At 40.3% G+C, this 6,989-nt stretch overlaps 1 long non-coding RNA gene across 1 annotated transcript; it reads left to right on the top strand.

Moving 5' to 3' along the window:
* The first annotated feature begins 2,432 nt into the window (after nt 1-2,432).
* LOC111867901 lies at nt 2,433-6,494 on the top strand. The gene is made up of 2 exons (XR_002843419.2): nt 2,433-2,650; nt 4,941-6,494. It is a non-coding gene; the product is annotated as an uncharacterized LOC111867901 (long non-coding RNA).
* Nucleotides 6,495-6,989: the final 495 nt, after the last annotated feature.

A 6,989-nucleotide genomic window follows, 5' to 3' on the forward strand; every position in this document is an offset into this window, starting at 1 on the left:
GTTGACTCGCCTAGCGACCAGGATGCTAGGACTCGGCTAACATCGGCTCGCTTCGGCTTCGCTCGGCGCATCACGGCTGGCGGGGGTGGGGGAGGGGCGTCATCCATAGCTCAGCATGTCACACTATAATATTTAATATAATATAATATAATAAATTAAAGTTAAAATATAAAATATAGTAAGATTTACGATGGAAAATTGCATGTAAAGCCACTCTAAATTGCTTAATATCACAGACCAATTCTTTAATTAATTCTTTAATTTGGTTAAAATCGGAAACAAAATGAAAAAAGAAACTCGCGCAAAACTCGCTAAATATTTGTCCGAGCGAAAAATGTATAGGACTTGAGTTGATTAAAAAACTAAACATTTCACACCCATGTAAGATTTTATTTATGTTGTAACATATTTAGTTATAAACGTAATCACATTCACGGCAGAACCATTCACTCAGAGTCTCTAGAGTCCGCCGATCCACAATGTCCATATTTGGATACACACATTCCAAGTGGTAACCTCGTCCACATGTATCACAATGAAGTAGTTCATAGTAACGATCACTGCTATCACACAACTCACAACGCGGTAAATAATCTATATCTATTTCTTCATCGTCTTCTTCTTCTTCTTGTTGTCTTGGTGGCTCCACATCTTCCACACGGATTGTTCCGATAACTTCTCCCCCCAGACAGCGGCGCACAACTATTACATCACACACCTGTCGATCTATTGGGCAAGTGTTAGTAGTCTTCAACCACTGCTGGAGACAGTCTGCACAGAAATTGTGCTTACAACCTTCTGGAGTCCCAATATTCTGTGCGACTAATTCACATAAGCAAATGGTACACGTTTCTGACTGTCCATCACTTCTTCCATCTAACATGCTAGCAGCAGGAGGCACTGTTGTAGAAGATGTTCCAACTCCCTCTGATCTTTCTTCTGCTCTTTCATCACTCTCCCAGTAAGGATTCCAGCTGCTTTCAGTCAATTCACGGCCCGTGGTGAAGTACGATGATGTACGTTCAGTGATATCTTCTTCCTCAGCAGGATCATCCCCGTTATCATAATCACTCTCAGGCTCTGATTCATTACTCTTGCCATCACGTAATTGTTCAGTGACAATCGCATATAATTGATCCTCCCTTTCTTCTAGTTCCTCGATTCTCTTCATCATGTTTGCTCTCTCATATTCTCTGTCAGCTGCCTCATCTTCCATTAAATTACGTAATGTGTTCATCTCCTTTTTCAGTTTCTCTGCCTTCAATAAAGTAGTTCGTAGCTCTTCTTTCATCTGCTCCTCCTCTATGTCTGACATCTCCTGGAAGAATGTGTTACCTCTCGCGGCCTCATATACTCTTCTTCCAATTATTCTCCAGGTTCTCCAGCGTCGTATAAACCAGGAGAAATTCCGATATCCTCGTGTTTCAGGTCTGCGAGACATTTTTCTTCTTTCTGTGTTCACGCCGGCGACTGTCTGTCGACTCACTAAACTCTTCACTTCACACAACTCCGCTCCACTAACTCACTCCGCTCCACTGCACTGGACTGAACTGACTAGCTCCGACTGACTGGTTGACTGCTCCAATTCAACTGCCTCCTGCGGCGGCGGCTACGTTTTAACTGCGTCACTCCTGATCACACACTAACTCTTCTACCTGCTCGGCCGGCTTTTTATTCCTTTCGCTGTTGCCCGTGTCATCATCGGCGTTGCTTGCCACGTCACAGTAAGAAGGGGTGCCACGTAACAGCGGGAAGCTGGCCACGTCACAGTGCGGGAGGGAGCGCTGACGCAACTGTGACGTCACAGTGGCCAGAGCTGTCAAGTCTCCGCGGGGTAGAGGGGCGGAACGCCGACCGTCCCGCTTGCTTCTTGCACCTATACCGCTTCTTCCGTCCTTTGACCGGTTTCACTACGGCGTCTTCGTTGGGCCACCTCAGGTTTCCTGTCCGCTGAGGTCGGCTTTTCTTCGTGTAGACGTGCCTCCATCTCTTGGCAGGCCATCGTTTCCCGAAGGTTGGGTACCCTTCCTGTTCGTGTGTTCGTTGTGGCTTCTTGGCAATTCCCATGTGTATCTGCCTGGCCTATCTTCATGTTTTCGGCGCATATTTTACACCCAGTATACCGAAGCCGGGATAAGTCAGTCGGTATGGTCGGCATAGCGACGGGTTACGGGCAGGTTAACTGCGGCCGATTCCCTGGAAGGGAAAGTTTTCTAGATAATGAAATAAAAAGCGACTTCGTCATAATTATGCCATACTACATTTCCAGACTTGTATTTACTATGAAAAGTTATGTCTTCTGGGATATAACGCCATGTAGATCCGCTGAAGGTCAATCGAAGTTTAATTTTTTTTATGTGCGGAATATTTGTCACGAGCGTACTGTAAATGGTCGGTAATGGTTGCGGATGGAGTTCGTACAAGCTTCCAAATCGTTTGGTAGAGGGCAGTCAATTCGCTGAGGTCGAATGCAGAAGCTTTGCGTTGTAAGCTAATTGTTTCGACTTGTAACAAGCTTGTACGAATTCAGTAAGCTACGTATATAAAGTGGGAAATATGCCACAAGGCAAATTAAAAGTTAAAACCAAATTGCCAGCTAAAACGAAACCAAAGAAGAAAGCAAAGGGCCCAGCAGTTTCTAAGAGGGGAAGTAAGTATAACCTCACACATATATATATAGTCGGTTTTTGTTGCTCATCAAGCCTCGTTCCGGGTAACTAAGTAAAATTTAATCGAGCGTCTTTTGGGGGTGGGGGGTATAGAGATTAAGTGTTGTAAATGCACTTGGACTTTAACGTACGTATTTTGCAGGAAGGGGGAGTTTGATTGTAGTTCTTGCATATAAGTTTAGTTAGCGTTGAACTAGAATGGTTCCCAAGCGTTTTGCTCACTTGACCTAATTAATTACGAAAGAATGAAACGTTGCAGTGAACCAATATTGTGCTCTTATCCTGTCCATGGAACAATTTCATATAGTTTTAATTTGAAGAAACAACATTAGCGAGGAGCAGTGTACCGAAATTTATATGCATTACTGGAACTGAGATAGGGTATCTACCTTGCATGAGTAGCCGTGTCAGTTTATCTTGTAACGTTACTTACATGCTGGTGTATTGTCATAATTTGGAATTAAATGCAAACCAACACAGTACCCAAATGTTACATCTTAGATCATTAGGTGCATGTGTGTGTTTCATGCAACCTTGCAGACCTGAGCAAATAATTGTGCCCCCTGAAGACTGTAAATTTATTCCTCCATCAGAGCTTCATGGTAATCTGTCTTTCTCTATGACCAGTACAGAATATTGGTAGTTCATGGCCTGATCACAGTCATGTGTTGATTAGCACACTTTTGTTTACCATAATTTTTTTGTGTATAAATGAAATATGACCCACTGAAAATGATTTTTGAAATTTAAATATTTTAATACTTTTGGACCGGATAGGTTGATCTAGTGTCTATGCTAGGGCCACGCCATAGCTCAAGCGGTTAGTTGCCGGCTTCCCACTGGTGGCCTGGGATCGATCCTCCGTCTGGTCAAGTGGGATTAGTGGTGGACAAAGTGGCGCTGGGGCAGGTTTTCTCTGAGTACTTCGGTTTCCCCTGCCAATCTTGATTTCAACAATTGCTCGACACAACAATTGCTCGACAATCACCCTCAACTAGCATCTGGGGCTGGTACAATAGGCCAGAAGTGGCCACAGTACAAGGGACTTAGTACCACCCCACTAGCATTAAAAAAAATTAGTGTCTATACTTGTATTTGGGAGGTGCTCATTTTGAATCTTGGTTGGGACATTAGCTGTTCTGACTGAGGTTCCTGTTGTTTTCCTCAGTTCCTCCAGGAAAATACTTGTACAGTACATCAGTTAGGCCACAACCAGTTCCTTCCAAATCCTTTCCAATTCTTCATTCATCTGTCAGCCCACCATTCAACACTATAGTTTGCAGTACGGAAAGTGTCATTAAATAACCTGCCTAAAAGAATACTTTCGGAACTTGTGTTCAGGATAGTGATTCTTTAAAGTAGGAGTTTTTAAAATGTGGAACTGTACAGAAGCTTTGAACACCAGTGGTCATTTACAAAGGAGTTTCTGTGTAGAAACATGTATGAGCTTCTAGTTCCTTGATCAGAACTGCACAGTTATAAGCTTTAAGATTTGACTGCAGTCCAGTATTGTCCAGATGTAAATATTAACACATTTTGAAACAATGAAATTGGTGCTAGTTTCTTAGGAATGTGGGAACCAGAAAGAGGTATTTGACTCTCAGAAAAATGTAATTATTTTTAATTTCTTTCCCCTATTCCGACTGCCTGTGTGGTCTAGTGGTCAGAGTTCCTGGCTACAGATCGAGAGGTCCAGCGTTCGATTCCCGGCGCTACCAGATTTTCTGAGAAGTACTGGGTCAGGAATGGAGTCTGCTCAGTGGCTTTGGTCTAGAAAACCGAAATTCACTGCTGTAGGGATTCGTTGCACTGACCATGCGGCACCCTCTTTCTGCAAAAGGTTGGCACTAACATGGCTGACAAGCGGCGGTCGCTCGTTCAGTATAGTTTGCTTGCGGACTAAAACCACAAAGTTTAGTTTAGTTTTCTCCTCCTTATTCCAGCATTACAGAAACATTTCGCTTAAAGTGATGGCTGTATGATTGAAATCCAGCATTTGGTTTTATAATGCTTACAAGTTCAGGACTGGTCATCTGGTTGTTCACAACATAATCCCCAGCATTGGAGTGTGCAAAATGCTGACTTTTGTGCAAATAGTCTTGCAAAAAGAACAGTATACTGCTTGAGCTGAAGGATGATCTGTTTGTCTCTCAGACATTACTTATTTAATGGTTGTATGTAGGATGACTCCACAGAAAGTGATGAGTGCAGTGTCCTCCCAACATTTTTGACACATTTCATAATATAATATTCTGATCAATTATTTCTCAGATCGCCCTGTGGCCCCCAAGAAGCAGAAACATCAGGAAGCACAAAAGCTTAAGAAGATCATAACGAAAGCCGTAAATGAAGCGATGGAAGATGATTTGAGGGCTAGAGCCCTAGATGGAAAGAAATCTCTTCTGTCAAAGAAATCAACTCCTGGTAGATCCAAAGGCAACAAAAAGAAAACATGAATGTCTGGAATTTTTTGGTGAATTTTTCATCAAGGTCACCATTTTCACCACCCATCAAGTCTTTGTTGTAATGTGCCTTACCTGTTTGAAATGTGTTGGATTATATTCTGTGACCTAAGATGTAGGATTTAGACCTGTAGCACTATTCACAACTATTGTTTCTTGTGTAGAAGATATACATACATTTTTGGGTCCTGGTATTTGTTTATATTTGAGTTCAATAACATTATTGCATAAGTACAATGTGTGTTCTCTACTTGGTGTGCGATGTATGCAGAAATGCTAAAAGTTTGTCATAGTACAAAATGATTGTGAGTAGGGATTTTCTCAGCATATGTAAAAACAAGAATTTAGTTCTCTGTGAGTTAACTTTCATGTAATGTAATGTTTGACACAAAGGGCAGGGTATAAAGGAAATATAAAATATTTTTATGTTGAAGTCATTGATGATTTTATGCATTTTCATTAAAGTACATCCTGAACGCATGTAAAATATTAAAAGGGAAATAATTTTATTTCAGTTTTGAGTACTTTTTAGAAACACGAAGAAAAATGATAACTTACCAGAGCTCCAGAAATATATTTGTCCTCTTAAAAGCTGACAGCGTGACAGATCTTTAACAAGTACATTTAGTCTTGGCCTAAATGTATGGGCAAGTTGAGTTTAAGTGCCTTGTAGGTTTAATTAATAATCTTGGAGGTCTGTCTGTGACCTTGTGGTCCAGGGGTGCATGCTGTACTCTGCCAGAGATACTGTTGACTTTCAGTAGGACCATAGTCAGAGATTTATATATGTAGAGGACTAGTAGGTGCCACCGTGGTTTGGAGCCAGTCATCTTGGACATGCATTTCTTCATCCTCTCTGGGCTGGCAGGTCTATCAAATTGCCATGATACTTCCTCTAAGAAGTTGGAGATCATTTTTATATTTGTGCATCTTCATGCATTTTAGAAATTGTCACAGGATGGATTCTTTTACAAGTGAAAATAAGGGACAGGAGATTTTTTTTCTAGATTTAGACATTTTTACATGACAAAATTTCTTACTCGTAAAACGTGGAACTGTATACACGTACACTTTCCAACAAATATTATAGTAGTTCACAAGTTAAATACAGTATTACTTGCCAAGTTTTATTATAATGTACAAAATTATATGTGAAGATATACAGCATATAATCATTTTTTCACTTGTCAAACGAAGCAGAAGTGTATTTGTTGAGCCCTGAAAGTATGTTTTGAGTTCTAAACCATAACAAAAGATATATTCACTTACATGCTTCTTACTGTAAAATTTTAATGTTTGTTTATTTCTTTTTGTTATTAGTATGCACCCTTTGTTGCTGTTTAATAAATATAATACAGTGGAATATATTTCATATGTATTATAACATACTTACATTCATCCTTTGACCCACTGATTGTGAAACACTGTACTGTAAGGTACAGGCTTATTTAAAAATATTAAGTGGCTTGTATCCTTCCCTGAAAGTTTTCTTTCCTTTCATTAGCTGATGCATAAGCATGTTTCTGCAGAGCGTAGAAAAGAAACCAATGGCAAATCCTGGAAAATCTGCATATGTTTTTCCAAAGTGATTATTCATAACTTTTTGATAATCCTTGGGGCCCATTCAGTTCAAAATAGCAATACATTCACTGGAATAAATTGCAACTTATACTCAGTCTTCAGCGATTGACAATTTATATAAACTTTGTGACTCGCTTGTACTTAAAGTGGTTATAATCATATTATCAGAACAGAGTGAATCAAAATTACTTATATACTTCAAGCCTGAAATGCCACAGATATTTCATGTGTTGGAGGGGTAGGTATAACGCCATATAAGTTTACAAAACTTGCTAGT

The sequence above is a fragment of the Cryptotermes secundus genome, unplaced genomic scaffold (assembly GCF_002891405.2).
Source record: "Cryptotermes secundus unplaced genomic scaffold, Csec_1.0 scaffold111, whole genome shotgun sequence".
NCBI classification, from domain to species: Eukaryota; Metazoa; Arthropoda; class Insecta; order Blattodea; family Kalotermitidae; genus Cryptotermes; species Cryptotermes secundus.